The sequence below is a fragment of the Carassius auratus genome, chromosome 2 (genome assembly GCF_003368295.1).
Source record: "Carassius auratus strain Wakin chromosome 2, ASM336829v1, whole genome shotgun sequence".
In the NCBI taxonomy this organism is placed as follows: domain Eukaryota; kingdom Metazoa; phylum Chordata; class Actinopteri; order Cypriniformes; family Cyprinidae; genus Carassius; species Carassius auratus.
The window spans coordinates 17,612,207-17,629,762 of record NC_039244.1 but is presented as its reverse complement, the minus strand read 5'-3'; the positions used below and the strand labels follow the sequence as shown (position 1 = coordinate 17,629,762).

General features: G+C 36.4%; 1 protein-coding gene, 1 long non-coding RNA gene and 1 pseudogene across 2 annotated transcripts in view; all 3 read right to left on the bottom strand.

Annotated features, from left to right (window-relative positions):
- Positions 1 to 17,556, bottom strand: part of LOC113118562 (nuclear receptor-binding protein 2-like) — a 465,395-nt gene that overhangs the window by 156,323 nt on the left and 291,516 nt on the right. The gene's annotated exons all lie outside the window — the stretch shown is intronic.
- On the bottom strand, positions 130 to 2,854 carry LOC113118680 (uncharacterized). The gene is made up of 3 exons (XR_003294352.1): positions 2,635 to 2,854; positions 2,191 to 2,283; positions 130 to 273 (listed from the first exon to the last, which is right to left on the bottom strand). It is a non-coding gene; the product is annotated as an uncharacterized LOC113118680 (long non-coding RNA).
- On the bottom strand, positions 3,555 to 16,325 carry LOC113118473 (nucleolar transcription factor 1-A-like; annotated as a pseudogene).

Here is a 17,556-nt window from a genome sequence, read left to right as displayed (position 1 = left end):
AGGGAGAATTTAGAGGTTGCAGGACAGAAAATGAGCGTTAATTATGTTCAAAGTGGATCCTCTATTGGACTGGGACCGTTTATTTGTGTCTTGCTCAATAGTGCGAGTTGAAGCTCCCTCATATAACAGTGACAGAGCGGCCTTACCTCTTCCAGAACATTGACCGTGTTCCGACAGCTCTGCAAGCGGGTGGTGAAGCTGGATGTCGTGGGGGAATTGTAATCCTCCGTCGTCTCCGAGAGAAACTCGGACACGGAGATCTGATCCGGCATCCTTGAAAGCACAGTCGCCCGATAAAAATGGAGGGGAGAAAAATCACAATAGCACCATGAATTAGACAGGGGTGGTCAAGAACGGAGCGATGCCTCTGTTTGGGTAAGGTTGAATAGTAAAGCGATGCGTAAAAGAATAAGAAACGTAGCCAAATGTGTGGCAATGCCTTTTTCTTCGCTGACTATGCAGTTCCCGTCCCTAGAGAGGGTCGTTGTGTGTAATTTCCACGTCTTTCCTCTTCCCTTGTCTTAATTATCCACTTGCATCTACATATAACGGTTCAGACTCTCCTTGTTCTTCAATGTAAAGGTGCTGGTTAAAATGCCCTCATTCCACAATCTAGCTTTAAATAGTCTGCTATTTTGAGTATTTCCTTCAATTATTGTTGTTCCGGTTCGGAAGCGGTTTCATTCTGTTTTTCCTTTCTCTTTCCTCCGTTTCCCCCCCGTCCTGACGGTCTGAGCTCCCTGACACCAGCGCGTGCACGCACGCTCATCTCCTCCCACCGCTGATGACTGGATAAACAAGAGGAGAAACTGCGCATGCGTCAGGACGCAATCAGTCGATAAATAAAACTAATAACTAAATATGTATAGGGCAAATAATAATAAATACAGAATAAAAATAAAGTCAAAAACTAATAAATATAATTAATTATTGGTAAAATGCATGAATATAGTAAAATGATATAATAAATTAAATTAAATTAAATTAAAATAAATTCAGGACTAGCAAAAAAAAAGTTCCAATGTGTCATGTATTTATTTAAATATAAAGTTCATCCATACTTTAAAAATGTAATGCAGCCTATAAAGAAGACTGTTTGCCCTAAACAGAGCCAGAATGTATGGTTTCATGCACTGAAGCAATAAATGTTTAAGAAGCAATCAAATAAGGGCAGAAACATGTGTATCATGCTGCTGTAACACAGCATAAGCACGTAACTAGTGCCATACAGAATGGTATAGTTATTGTCTCAAATTTACCAACTTTGCTTTGTGGGAACTTCAGCTTGTCAAAAGTAATATTATTTCACATTATTTGGACATCTCACAACTGCAACAAGAGGGGGCATCCATAAAGGCCATTGCCTGGGGCCTCACATGATCACAGTCTGTCTATGGGGCATGCAACATTTTAAAGGGGTCATATGACGTTGCTAAAAAGGGACATTATTTTGTGCATTTGGTATAATGCAATGTGTTTATGTGGTTAAAGTTTAAAAAAAAAACACATTATTTTCAACAAACTGTACATTATTGTTTCTTCTCTACGCCCAACTTTCTGAAACGTGTCATTTTTTTTACCAAGCTCATCCTTCTGAAAAGCAAGCTGTACGCTGATTTGCCAGCTAAGTGCATTGTGATTGGCTGAATGCCTCAAGCGTGAGTTTTGTAAATACAACTTAACCACTGATTTCTAGATGTGTTCTCTTTTGTAGGCCAAACAAAGTAGCTTCGCTTTCACAACAAAACACACAGCATCTCCACAACATGGCCGTGGTTGCAACAGAAGGGAATAAAAGTTACGTCTTCTTTCTTCGCGTGAACATTTGGGTGGCGTTATGCAAATCTTCCCACATTGTGACATAAACATGTAGGTGTGGTTAACTTAACTTTTATAAAGAATATATCTTTGGATTTGAGACTTTAGCCTTTGTAACTTTTCATATCTTCTCTATGCACCAACAGCTTGTAACAGTCCAAAGAGAAAGGAAAAATCACATTATATGGCCCCTTTAAGAGGTCTGGCAGTTCTTTGATTAAACTTAAACATATATTGAGTACTCTGTTGTAAATTTAGTAGCGTTAGCCTATACTGATGTGCAAATCTGGAGACTCCCCGGAAGCAGATATGATGTGCAGATGGAATATTTAGTGGTATAACGCATAAAAAAGCAGTGCATTTTCAACTCACCGACTCCATAAAGAATCCCTGGAGGAAAAACTTGATAAACGCGAGGATGAGGACCTCATGGCTCTGTAGTCACCTCAAGAAAACAACCTTGCGCTAAGACAATGAAAAAATGCTATTATTAAAGAGTGGATCTAATCACTGGATCCCTTTTGGAAAATACAGCTTCAGCTAGTAGCTGGTTTCTAGCTTTTCTAAACTGGTAGACCAGTTTACTACCACAGAGGAAAAAAACACAGCATCTTAAACTGATTAATCTGTTAGTTGGTCAGTCAGATAATGGTAATCTTAAACAAGCTAAAAACCAGATGGGCTACCATCAAAAAAACATCTTCCAGATGAAGTCAATAGTTAAGTAATCCATAGAAAAAGAGCGCCTTTTTAAGTTTCTATTTGCTGTTAAAATCACATTATCTAAATGAAAATGTGCCACTCCTTTTAACTTACCGAGATAGCCGTGGTTTCACTCCGTATAAATGGCTTCAGAAGTAATTGCAATGTAAATTGTTCGCAGAGCTCCGTGTTTCCAAGTGGCACCATATTCACTGCATTGTGCTCAATCCAGCGCGCGGACATAACGAGCTGAAATCACATGCCTCTACAGTTACAATAAACTGGAATGCGCGCATTGATCTGCCCCATCTGGAGCTGCTGGACAGGAAGCGAAAATCAGGCATTGTGGGCCGGAGGGGGCCGGAGGAGGGAATCCTGCACGGGACCGCAACTAATGGCAGAAACGCTTAACTTTTTAAAGAGGAATCTGAAACCGCTGGCGAAATGAACGCATACAGTATTCAATTCAGCCTCACTGACAGAAATAACAATCTCGTTATTTGAGAAAACATCATGCTGATCAACAACACATCGTCACTGAAAGTAATGCGCATCGACGTATATTAAGGTCATCAGAACCACAAAATAGGTTTTACAAACTAAAAACAGATTTAATATATATATATATATATATATATATATATATATATACTATAACTATTACAATTAATTAGTAAATTTGTTAGCTTTTTTCTAATGTTTTTAAATTAAGAAAAAGCTCAGATCAGCATCCTTCATCCTCATTGAGATATATAAAATGTTTCTTTAAAACATTATAGAATTCTTTCTATAAATATTCATAGAAACAATTTAACTATACATATACATAATAATAGAAACAATAAATCCTGGATTTGTAAAGGTTGAAAATCATTGCTCTAAAGCACTACTAAAGGCATCTGTCATGATTTTTATAACAAATGATTTAATAATTTGGCACATTGGTATACTCTCAAATCCAAATACTAAAAGTCACTTTGCAAATCAATATATGAATATCACTTTTCTCATGTATTAGAAAATACACAATTGAGTACAAGAGGGAAAAAAAGTGCATTTATTATTGAGGATCTGGAACAGAATGATCCAAACAAGACTTGAGCAGCTCATATAGCCCTCAGAGCCCCATCAACTAGTGAGGCAAACAATTATAAACAGGAGAATTCATCTCCTCCATTTCAAAGTCTTTATCCCTAACATCCACCTCTGAGCAACCCTAATACTCTCGAAACTCATAAAAGCTCAACCAGCTTAAATGAACAAATTATTTTGAAGTTAAAATAAAAGGAACAAAACAAAGCAACACAGATTTTAATAACACACCTATATAAAGGCAATAAAAACTGATGCGATTACCACACATGTAACACAGCTCCTTTAAAAGAGAAAAAAGAAAAAACTTGTCCGATTGACTTCAAGTCACATAACACATGGACACACTGATGGGGAGAGCGGTTGGGCCCCATCATGTTTTTTTTGCCCAGTAAAGATAGGGAGGCAGATTACTGCATGCTGGGAGCTCACAGCTGCTTGACCACCTCCCCATTTCCCGGGAGGGGTGTGCTAGGGGGTGTGTCCGGCACAGCCCCCTCTAAGAGTGGGTGGGACAGGTTAGTCTGAATCAGAGTCAATACTATCTTCTGATGATGAGCTGCTGGAACCGTCTGATTGGTCATCATCATTGTCGTCGTCATCATCATCTTCATTCTAAGTCAACATTAAAAAATAATGAATACCTGCACTAATAACAAACATTTTTTATTTAACCAAAGCAAAATGAACCTCATCATCTTCATCATCATCCTCACTATCTGTGCTGCCAGATGACTCATCATCTTCATCCTCCGAATCTGAAGTGTCAGTTTTGTCATCATCTTCATCCGAGTCCGAAGTGTCCTGCTGGAAACCAAGAGTCACACATCTCTCAAACTCTCTTAATAAGTGTGTACTGTATCACTGAATTTGCATGTGTACACACACACCAACCATCAGCTCAAATTAATTTGTGAAATTCAAAATGATGTAACACCCTTAAGCAACTTCATATAGAGTCCACAGCCTGTGTGGGTGAGTTGCCCAGAGACAGCGGGCGTTACCTTGGCCCGGTACGCCATGGAACGCTTGCCCCCCCCGGGACCCACTGTCACGGCTCTGGCACCTACCGCCTTCCCCTTGGTGACTCGGACTTTCGCCCCAGGACCTTGTGCTTTTGTAGTGCTTCGCCGTTTCTGTGAGGGCAAAGAGAGGGCGGGATGGGGGTGCAAGGACAGAGCAGCACAGGAAAAAAGAAAAGAAAAAAAAAAGTTCAAGCTTAAGCAATGATTAGTAGCCCTACAGTACAGCCCTAAGAACATTATCCATTCGAGTCAAGTTAGTTTGAGCCAAGAGATGTGATTCTAAATGGGGAGAAAGGAAATAATAAAGCCATTTGTGATGGCATGGATAGAAACAGCCTTTCCAAGCAAAGTCTATAAACTAAATGAATCAGGGTGCATCATCTTGCCATGCAGTGCAGGGGATATTGATATAGTGAAGATTAAATCACAATCGCAGCTATATGAATGACTGTGTGAGAAGTAATGTTAATATACAGAGCATTAAGAGCAAGTTACAGCCTTAGAAATGAACAACTGCTTACCGTAGTTGAGAACTCTTTATATACCGCACACTCCTGAGGGGAGAGGGACTAGGAGAACAAGAAAAACAGAGCAAAATAAATGACTACAAATCTCCAAACTCATATTGCTCACACTTACATTTTTTAATAAGTTTATTGTGACACAAAAGTGTCTAGAAGCTAAATCTTTTTAAAACATGCCAATTTCATAAAAGTGGACTTTCTTTATTCATGTTGGTTGCATACGGTATTGCAAAACTTATGATTATTATTTTTATTAGAAAAGTTTTAATTTATTCCAAAAATGTAATGTGGTGTACCCTAAATAAATCTTAATCATTATGCAAAAAAATAAAGAAAGAAATATAGTTTAAGGTAAAACTTAAAAAAAAGTAATAAAAGTATAAAAATGTACTACATGACATTTTATATAACTTGCTTTTTTTCCACCAAAGAAAATTAAGAATTAAAGTTTTTGTTAAAAGTAAAAATAATAATGAATGCTTAAAAAAAATATATTAAAAAATGCAACAATTATTGAGCTTTTCTTTCGAATACTTCCATTACGATATCAGGGCAGTTTCATTATGACATTTTCTATTTAGAATATACTTCTATTTAGAAATGAAAAACATGCTCATGATAGAAGAGTTGTATTTAAGTGATTGTATATATAAATTTGATTTGTAATCTATTTTCTAATAACTTAAAATATGGGACAATGAAAAAAGAACCATATAATAAGCACCCAATAATAAACAAAGTATATTTGATTTGCAGAACTGGAAGATTCAACAAGCTTCCTACCTTTACCCAAGCGTCAAGCTCAGCTTTGTACTCTAGTTGCTGCTCCTCAACCTGTTTTTTATATTTGTCCTTCTGGCTCTGACTAAGCTTGTGCCACCGCTTGCCGATCTCCACCATGCGCTCCTTCAGGCTGAAGTGATTCAGCTCACCGTTAGTTAGCAGTTCCTGAGAGAACATTTGATACCCGCTCCTGAGATTGGACAGAAGACGACAAAGTAGTACTGAAACAGTGAAATAGATAAAATAGCATTTCATTTTAACACGGATGGTAGCCTATGTCTCTCAGAAAGCGACAAGTTACAAATATTACACTCACACTGGGGGCTTCTTCGGCTCGCCATCAAATTTTGGTTTTCTTTGTCCCTGTCCTGACAGAACGGTCCTCATCTCTAACAGCTCTCTCTGCAGGAAGAAAAACAAGAAACATGAGCAGAGAGACCTTTTCTATTCACTCTGAACGCAAAGACAAGACATGAGACAAGCTGAAAAATCATGAAAACATGAACAAAAATGACATATGCTTATAATGCAAACACAAATATAAACAAGGGCTAAAGCACATCATTATGTCAGATTCATGAGAATATGCAAGAATAAGTGACAGAACACTGAAATGAAGACATTTAAAAATCACTGCAAACATCAAATGTAAGTACAAGTTCCACCAAATTCCGCTAGAAACTGCACAATCTTAGGATATATGCACATTTAGACACAACTGCATCCATTGCAGACTGCTCTGCCTCTACTCTGGGAAGGAGGAAAGTTAGGGGTGACCAACATTTTGACTTTTCTTCAGCACAGGTGAGAAGACAGTGGTCAAAACGTCTGGTCACTGACCACGGTCCGGTACTGAACCTCGTATCGCTTCTGGTCCTCTGCAGCCTTCTTGATCCAAGGAATCTTCTCCTTTTTTTCCATGGCCTTCCAAGCGGCATCCATTGCATTCTGCGCTTTCTTCCGGTCATTCTGTGAAGAGCAACAGTTTAAGGTTATAGTTTCTAGACAATGTTGTTGTTCTGCATGATGTTACAAACAAATCTTTCTTTGCGGTTGTGTGATTCTGCAGGGGTCTCTTTGGATGTCTTTTGCATGTTGCTCTTACTCTGTATTTAGCCAGATAGTCTCCTATCACACTCTGCTGCCACATCTCCTCTGGAGTCTTCGGCGTTTCAGGAAGCCGTGTTTTCTTCTTACTGTCTCGCTTCTCTTTGAAAGTCCATGTACCCACTGATCCAGCTCAGGGTCACGACACCGTTCCTACGGCACAACAAGAAGAAACTACTTCTCATCCTGATTTAGAAAACATATCACCAGGCATGCAAGCACATCTTGCACATGTCCACCTTCACAGATGGGGGTTTGGCCCTTAGGGGGCTGCCTGCACCCACGATGCTCATCCTGGTACCTCCCAGCTTCTCCTCTGTCAACACACGCTCCCTCTCCTCTTCTGGGAGACTCTGCAAGAGAGATTGAGACAAAGTGTCGAAATAAACAAAGCTTCCCTTTAAAAGCAGGATCAGGACTTCAACACTAACTGTTGTAATATAATTCATTTGTATTGCTTTGTACTTACCTCAATAAACCTCTGAAGGTCAATCTCAAACTGTTTCTTTTTCTGATGAGGGATAAACATTGTCATATTTAGTTCTTAATGTGACAACTGTGTTATTGAGAAATGTTAATAATACTATTTAGTATTATTATTATTAATATTAACCGTGCCTGCTTTAACAATTAACTGAAGTGTTTACGTTCCCTCTTTTTGATTACAAATTCATCTGACAGATTTGCAGATAGTAAACAATTTCTGTATTTAGTATTTTTTTTGTTTAATTTTGAGTAAATGTGTATTGTTTTTCTTTACAATCTTTACAAAAATCACATGACACTGAAGACAGGAGTAATGACTGCTGAAAATTCAGCTTTGACATCACAGTTATGAATTACATTCGAATATCTAACTGTATTGCAATAATATTAAATACTATTTTTATTTTTACTGTATTTTTGCTCAAATAAATGCAGAGACTTATGGAGACTTTCAAGATCTTTCGACCAGTAATATATATACACACATGTATTATATAAGCTATCGACCACAGAGCAACCTAGAAATCAGGGTCAGCCATTACTGTTCAACCACAGAATCTTTTCCACATTACAATTTTTTGATTTCAGCTTTTAATACTTTCTTTTTTTGGTTTAAAACAAATTAAGAGTGGACTGGTCTGTCAGACCTGTTCACATCGTTTTTGGAACAAATCCTTCTCTTTCTGGGTCATCATCTTCCACTGCTTACTGCACAGCACCATCCGCTCCGTACTTGGCACGTCCTTCATGTTTACCATTAGTTCAGCACAGTACAGAGAATAGCCATTTCTGCAGAACATAGTAATACACAGATGAAATTAATACATACATATATACATATATATATATATATATATATATATATACACATATATATATATATATATATATATATATATATATATATATATATACACACACTGCATATATAATGAATTGAACATATCACAAATACTGCATATTTGTGTGTTTGTGTGTATATTATATAGGGTTATATATATATATACACACACACACACACACACAGACAAAAACCACTGGTGGATTTCAAAACAGTCACCAACATTGTATTTCAGCCGTATTATATAACAGCAGCATATCTTGGTATAATGAGCAAGAATTTGGCAAGATAAGACTTCATAAGCCATTTGATGAGAGAACCAAATGCTTCTTAGTGGTTTGAAACATACGGTGGTGGTTTGGTTGGCCGGCCATCAAACTTGTCCTTGAGCTGCCGTTCAGCCTTGGTCAGGACAGATTTGACGTGTTCATCAGAGCTTGCATCTGGATGAGTTTCAAGATACGCTCTCATGGTGTCCTGTATGAGGAAGCAATATGTCCTTATACCTCTTGCTAAGCTGACAAAGACCTCTTCGCTTCAGCTTCAGTGAGAACACAAAGCCGTACCTCATAGTGTTTCTGCAGCTCTAGAGCTTTGCTGATCCATTTCAACCTCTTTTTGTCTGATAATTGGGACCACTGTTTACGTAATGCTTCCTTCAGCTCCTTCTGGCTTACCTACAAGCATCGGAAATCGAAAAGTGAGAGCAGATCCGACAACCAACAGTTAAATCTGAAATGCACTAAAAAAAAATAATAATAATCATTGAATTTTATGCAAGTAGGTGACAAGCTAGACTTTGTTACACAGCTCTAACTCTTTATACTCAAGTTGCTACTAAAGACTATATGCCCACTCTTTTCTTTCCTTTCCAAACTCTTTTACCTCAGGGTGAATTTTCATGTAGGTCTTCTTCTCATGGTTATACCATAGCTGCTGAGGGGTCTTGGGCTTCTCTGGGAGGTCTGACTTCTTTCTCTCCTCTATTAAATCTGGGTGGTCCTCCCTAAGAACAATAGAAGCTTCTCACTTAATCACCACTAAAAGATAAAAAACTGCCATACATGCATTAGGTATTTTTGTGCAGAGGAACATGGACACTAACTTGAATCGTGCCATGTTCTTCTCAAAAGCCTCTTTCTCTCTCTGGAACTCTTGAATGTACTTTAGCTGACAAAAGTAATAGTGCAAATTTAAAAGAAAAACAGATGACCTTCAACATTAATATTTGCAAGCACTTCACTGTAAGAGCAACATGATTCAAATCTATAAAAAGAATGAAATTCTACAAGTACCAGCACTTTACATATATGAGGACATATATACATATCTTTAATGAACATCAAGAATTTAGGTAAAAATGTATAAGAGAAAGTATATATCTTATGTTACCATTTCTGTCACAATATTTACCATTGGTAATCATCATTTTGCCATTTAGTTTGTCCTGTGGTGAGACAAATGAATACTGAAGTACAAATATTTTCAATTAATGTGAGATCATAAGTATCATTTATATACTATTACAGCATTTGTTCATATTTTAATAATATTTTATTTCAATTTTAGTTTAGGTTTTAATCAATTTGTTATGTACTTTTATCATTTTGCTACAATTTGATATTTCTGTAGCTTTGTTTATTTTTTGGTTTCAGGTTTAGTCATTTTAGTATTTCAATTTTTTTTTGTTGTAAATGCACCAGTTCTCATTTAAGATATTCGTCTAAAACTTTTTCACCTTTTTCTTTTCAGGAAGCTCTTTGTATTTTTTGGACAGAATCTTGGTGAGATCCAAGTTGCTCATCTCGGGGTGGATTTTTGCATACTTGGCTCGCTTCTCCATAAAGAAGCGAAAGTAGGGAGTGAGCGGTTTCTTCGGGAAGTCTGGATGTGTCTAAAACAGAGGTAAATCATACATAATATGAAAACAGCCTTTTAGTTGACATAACACATCAGACTAAAGCATGAGATATTACGAAAAAAAAAGAATAATAAATATTGAGACTTCCTTATATCTCACCTTCAATTTTTTCCCCTTGTAGGGGTTCTTCACATATTCAATAGCATCAACAATGAGTTCTGTCATTGTTCTGTATTTACGCACCTAGGGTGGGAAAATCATTACACAACTCCAATGAATGAAAATAATTGTAACGTTCTGTTTATTATTAAGCTGGCAAAGCTCACAGTAAAATAATCTTTACATGGACAATCCAAAGAAAGTGTCTTTAACATAAACACTTATTACTGTTTTTTTGGAACACAGGCACATTTTTGCTTTAGCTCGCTGGAATTTGGCTCACCTCTGTGGAAACTTTCTGCCATTTCTGCTTGCACATGTCTCCAGTGAAACCCCCAAACCCCACCTTCTCCCAGTCAAAATGAGACTCTGTGGTTTTATACTTCATTGTGTCTCCATCAGGTAGCTGACTGCGTATCCTCTCCAGCAGTGTCAGACAGTCCTCTTTGCTCCATGGATCAGCGTCTAACAGAAACAGTGCACACCAACGCATTGAGCATGTTGAATGGCCAAAACCAGAGGATGTTTACTGTAGTGTGTCTGTGTGAATATGTCCATCGTGGACAGAATGCGAGCGTACCTGACTCACTTTTGAGCCGTCCTGTCTGGGTGCCAGACACACTGGTGCTGCCATTCATGATGACAGAATTCACCAAGTTCCACCTTGACACTTCACTGGCCAAGTGGCTACACAGAGAAAACAAGACAATTCAAAGTGAGGCTGTAAAAATGGGTTACTGACTGAATATGGCAAACCGTTTCAACATTTATCCATAGTAACAATTGCTATTTGACTTGTCATGTGTAGTAAATAGTCAGGACTCAGGATAGTTTAATTAAAAATGGTACTCAAGACACTGAGTATATTCATCGTATATTCATATTCAAAATCTGTCAGTAGGTTAGTTGTGTAAAGGTAGTGTTTATATGTAGCATTTGTATAGTTTGTATTTTTTAGTTTATGTATAGGTTAACAATTATATATAGTATAAAGTCAAAATAGTATAAATAAAAGGAATTTATTTGTCATAAGTACAAGGAATAAGTACAAGAACGTAATTAGAAGCACTACTAACTGTGCTAGTATTTATACTTATAACTTCTATCTAGTAAAAAATAAACACTAATATATATATACATACTGTACACACACACACACACACACACACATTCCTGGTAACAAGCTATGGAGTTTTGAGGACATTATTGCCACACTGGTAATCTGGATGTCCTGTAAAGAGCACATTCAGCGCTTTTCAGAGATACCAAATGTTTCAATGTTTCACCATGATCTCCTTGGTTTTTAAAAATGGCTGACATTTAGTTATCAAATTCAACACCCTTATGGAAATATGATAATATTTTGTAATGATCATTTAAATCCGACAAATTTTCCAATTGTTTGTCATAAATTAACATCTCAGGAAAACGTTATTCCATTTCAAAATATGGCTTTCTGTTATGAAACAGGACACTGATTTCATACATGGCCACTGTAGAGGACACCAGGACTAAAAGCATGTTTATTATGCATTTTGGGAGACACAACAAATGAACAGGGAAAGAAATGATGTTTCAATATTCCTATGAAATATAAGATACTGTTATGAAAATCTTGCCGATTATACTATTCCCATGAATACACTTCTTTTTTCATTACATGTTGCCCCCAAAACAAATTAATATGCAAATTATATATAGTGTATAGGGACATCCCACTTATGGGCCATCTTACACACGTTGCATAAAGCAAGATGGTACATCAACTTTCAAATAATTCTCTACTATCTGTCATAACATGGTTGAGAATCATTTTTATACAAAGTTTGCGATAAAAAATTAAAATAGACTAGGGGATTTAATATATATATATATATATATATATATATATATATATATATATATATATATATATATATATATATATATGTGTGTGTGTGTGTGTGTGTGTGTGTGTGTTTGCCTTTTTACATCTATTCATGTCATTTTATTGATTTTGAAAGTCCTGGTGTCCTCTACAGACCTAGTATAACAAATGGAAATGGATAAAATATCATTTTTCAAAAAAAAAAAAAAATTCACCATTTTCTTCTTATGCTCTAAACAATGTAATGACAAAGAAAATATTAAATTCAACTTTGTTTTTCTTCTGATATAAACAAGTTCTAGTAAATTTTTAAATCAATTATTTACCACTATATTGCTTAATGGAAATTTCAAAATACAGAAAACATAAAAAGTAACACAATTAGCATAAAAAAACAGATGATGGTTAGTTTTAAGGAATAAATAAATAAATATTTATTGCCATAATTATGGCAATAATCAAAATGTGTTCATCTCTTTTAAACCTGTAAATGCAGTAAAAAGGTAAACAGCCTGTTACTTTATTATCATTTATATACTATTATAAAATGGTTAGTTCCAGTCCTTTATTCTGATTGGTCAACATCCGTTTTATTTTCGACATAAACATCCTTAATAAACAAGTTCCTCAATTTAGCGAACGGTGGTAGGACAGGTTGTGGATGGCATCACTGCCACCCAGAGGAACATGTGCAGCTCATGCTCCGCCTCTGGACCTCCTCGACACGGACTCGTCATCACGCCGTGGACACACCAGACAGAGATCACCAGCGGCGGAGAACGATGAGAAACCACGACAATGTCCTCACCGCACATTTCCTAGGGCTATCCGCGATCAAACCGCGAATTTCATCTAGGTTCGCCTACAGAGATCGGCCCAGGAAAGCATCCAGGAAACGATCGACAACTATCCGGGCTTCCTGTCCGATTCATGCCACGATTTGAGGATGCGAGAGAAACGCTCGGACATGGTGTCGGGGGTCATCTTGGCAAGGAACAACAGGAAAGACTTTCCTTTGGGATTATGTAACCACGAGCAGCGAGATGTGAGGACAAACATGAGCCTTGCTAAAGTGCATCAGTGCCCCCGGACGCGATCGGTTTCTCCTCCTGTTCTCCACGAGCGCTTACTATTCACTCATAGGCGAGTACTTCATTATATGTTTAGATTACACAATTTTTTTTTTTTTTATCCATGTGACACTACAACACGTATGGTTTGCTTCAACACTTATTTAAGGATTTAATTGGTTTTGAATAACTGACTTTTAAACTGATAATATCTTCTCATGTAACTTGTGAATATTTTACATTTAAGAAATACGAACATATTTTAATGCCGGGATTCGGTATTATGTTGTGAAGTGTCACTGATGCGTCCGGCACGTGCCCGCGTACTTCTCGAGTTGTGGCGTCGCTGCTCTTGCCCTCACTAGGCACCGGTTTCCCGGTTAAATAGTGTCATCCTCTCCCGCGCGCAAGGTCAATTGAGCTAAAAGAGCTAAAAACACGAAAAAAAAAAATATATATATATATATATTCTGCAATATTCGAGTCTTTCTGTTAAAAATAAACCATTATTGGCCGTTTAATATTCTAATCATCTTCTGACAGAAAGTATGGCATCAAGCACTGCATACATTGTGCTTTATTAAAACTAGTGCCAGTAACAAGTGTTCTCATATTTAATAACTCGTGTGAAGCCCACTCTTTACTAATTAAATAAATTAGTGTTAAACAGGTTTCCTGTAGCGCACCGACCGTTAGTCTGTTTCCAACCCCGGTAATGTCATCTTTATTCCGGCAGGAGTCCCCACGCAGCTTCCGCTGGCACCGATGCCTCAGCTAACGAGCAAGCTACTGGCGAAAGTACGAGGAATATCGCTTACGCCGATTAAATCTAAATGATATTTTAATATGTATCAAATACTTCCTTGCTACAGTTCAAGTCTAGATGCATGCACATTTTTATTTTTGCACGGATTTTGACAATATTATAAAACGCATTATTTCACTAAAAACTCTATTTACTCATGAATATAAATAGTTAAATGTTTACATTTTTGTCATATATTCAGTCTTAGTTTAATAATACCATGTTTTGGTGAATCAGAATCATAAACACAGGAATGAGCGGCCGCTTGTGCTTTCCCTCGCCCCAGAGCCCTCACTGCAGAGCCGCCATGAATGTTACAAAGACTCGGGGACGAGCAAATTGAAAAGCGCTCTAAACGGGCTCAAAAATCATCAAATCACTTACCTTTTTCAATATTCCGTCGCGGATGCGCTTATTAACTAGCGACGTGTTCGTGTTAATTGGTTTTATTGTATTTAAGTATCTATTTTTTAGCCGTAAACCCCGGGGAGTCAAGTCGAAACGAATCCGACAAAAGGAGCGTCTGGGTCGGTATGAAACTCCGCCCAGAGCCGCAGGGGGAGGAACTCCGGGGGAAAACATGCGATAAATAAAGGCGGAGGCTAAAAACTTTAAAATAATATTTATTTTTAACATTATAATACATTTCTGAATGATATTGATTAAATGTTTATTCATTTTGCAACATTTTAAAGTGCTATTTTCTCAAGCCGATTAAGTAGAAAATTACCGTGCATCCATCGATCAATAATAATAAAATATGTTTATATTAGTTTACAATTTATAGGGAGTTCTTTTAGAAGACTAAGCATTAAACAGGACAAAAATATCAACTGGTTCCCATTTAAAAAAAAAAAAAAAAGCATGAGTGTTCGCCAACCCTGCCAGGACCTCAAGTGCTAAACCGATTAGTTTGTGTGTCCCTCGTTTATTCTGCTGCCGCCGAGACTCACGCGGCCTCCGCGCTCCAAAAACCTCGCCTCAGTAGCCCGAGAATAGTTAGCTCAAATTAGCCTGCAGAGTTAATCTTCATTTTGACGTTAAACTGGTGTGTTGGGAGAGACGATTTAGACTGATGGCTGCTTGTGACTGAGCGTAAACATCACAGTCAGAGAGGCACAGTTTAAAAGTGCCATTGACTGTGTGTCCCCATCTCATGCTCTCTGATAGTACACAATCGTCACGAGATTTCTTTATGTGGAACTGACCAATGGCACGCTGAAAAGAGGAGAGAGCTGTGACTGACTCCGCCCCCTCAGTTTGACCAGGCCTGAGAGAGATGCTTCATCAGATCACTGGGGTGACTGGGAAAACAAGTCTATTATCAATTGGTATTTATTTAGACAGCATTGGGTCATAGTAATGTGTATTGAGCTGGATGTTTCATGATAATTTCTTCCCACGAAGATCCCCACGACAGGGAAAACCTGGATAAAATTATTAAAATGAATACAAATGTACATGGTAATCAAGGTACACATTTTACAAGGTACATAATAAACATTTGTCAAGTTAAACTGAGCTTTAAAATATTTCACCAAATAGACAATGTTCTTATTTAAAATAAAACAAACTTTTTGAAATTTATAGTGAATTTTATTTTTTTATTTTTTTAGTGGATAAGCAAAGTGGTAAACTTATGTTTTTGATTGTTGTTTTTTGTTACCTGATTGTTACTTGATTCGGTCTTACTGGTATAAAAATTAACGTTAAATTTGAACAAAAAATATATGCCTGTATGAAAATCATGCAAAATGACTATAATATTTCAGATATTTCATATTTTTCCATACTATGGAAGCTAATAGCTACTGTCTTCTGTTTGGTTGCAAACATTCTTCAAAATGCCTTCTTTTGTGCTCAACATATAGGTTTGGAACTGTCATTCTATCTTGATTTTTATTTAATTTTTTGACCTGTATACAACCTTAAATGAGGCATATGTCTCAATCAGCAAAAAAAGTAATGTTGTGGTAGTGTGTGGGTGAAAAGAGAAGTTTGTTTTATAATATTTATAATGTATACTATATTTATAATATATGTTTTTGCTACCGCTATGTAATGAGCATGAGATGGCAGCAGAGGTGCATTGAGAGCGATGGGGCCTTCATCATGGCAATGCTCACTGACTCTACAGCATATGGATTGTAATTTCTTTCACATCTTATCAAGCACATATGACGAAGAAAAATGTGTGTAAAATAATGATTTTAATCAATAAAAACAAAAGGTCTAATGTAAAATCAGTTCCATTATTTTATTAGGTTTGGGCTTGTACTTTAAACATTTACAAAGCTAAAACAAAGACATATGCCCACATCATTGACCTTCTACAGTAATATGTCAATAATCACAAAAATCTATTGTTTAACAGCTCTTTTTCTTTTGTACTTGCTATCTTTGCTTACTAAGGTCATTTTTTTCAACTTTGTGAAATCAAAATTATATCTGAAATGACTATCGGATGAAAAAAACCCCACTACTGTATGATGTGATACCGTAATGAAATCGGTCAAATTAACTCTTGTCGGTTTTTGAAGGGGAAAACACATTTTTACATTAAGCACACACAACAGATTAAATAACATAGATGTAGTCCCTTCTTTATAAAAATAATTATTGGCAAGACCATCTTTTCGATTGGAATGTACGTGAGATACATTTAAGAAAAATGCATTACAGCATCTTACCAAATCTACACAGGTTTGGTATTTATTGCTTAAACAGATTATTTAGATTCTAGTTTTGTACCTCAAAAGACAAACAATCACCTATAAACAGTGCGTTGAATGATCAAAACATTTCACAGGTGTGGTAGATGATACTTTTATCGTACCACAGATAGTGTAAAACTTCACCTGTTGAACTCCATAAAACATTTCCTTCTAACATATGAAAAATGACTTTTATTTTATTTTTCTCTCAAACTAGTTAAATGAAATCAAATGACACTTTGTATCTTTATGTATTATTTTAACTATTAAGACTACTTTTATGATTCTTTTAGTGGTCTCATTTTATAAACACACAGGCCTCTTTGGTGCTCTGGTGAGAAAAATAGTTTTAAAACAGCTATGCAACAATTTTCAAAAGACAATATATTCACAGTTGAAAAAAACAAAACAACATGTATCTTTTCTTCTTCCAAATAAACTGGAGACTGAAACCAGTGTTCTGTTGCTAATAATTAGCAATGTTTTTATATATATATATATATATATATATTTTTTTTATTTTTGTATATAGCATAAATCTGTGTATACTATGTTTAGCTACAAAAATAGACCATATATAATTTGCATTAATGTTATTCTACACAGTTGTTCATTTTTATGAATACAATTTATGTCCCCTCACAATGGATATCATAAATTCATTTAACCCTCCACAACACACACATAACACAATAACACTTT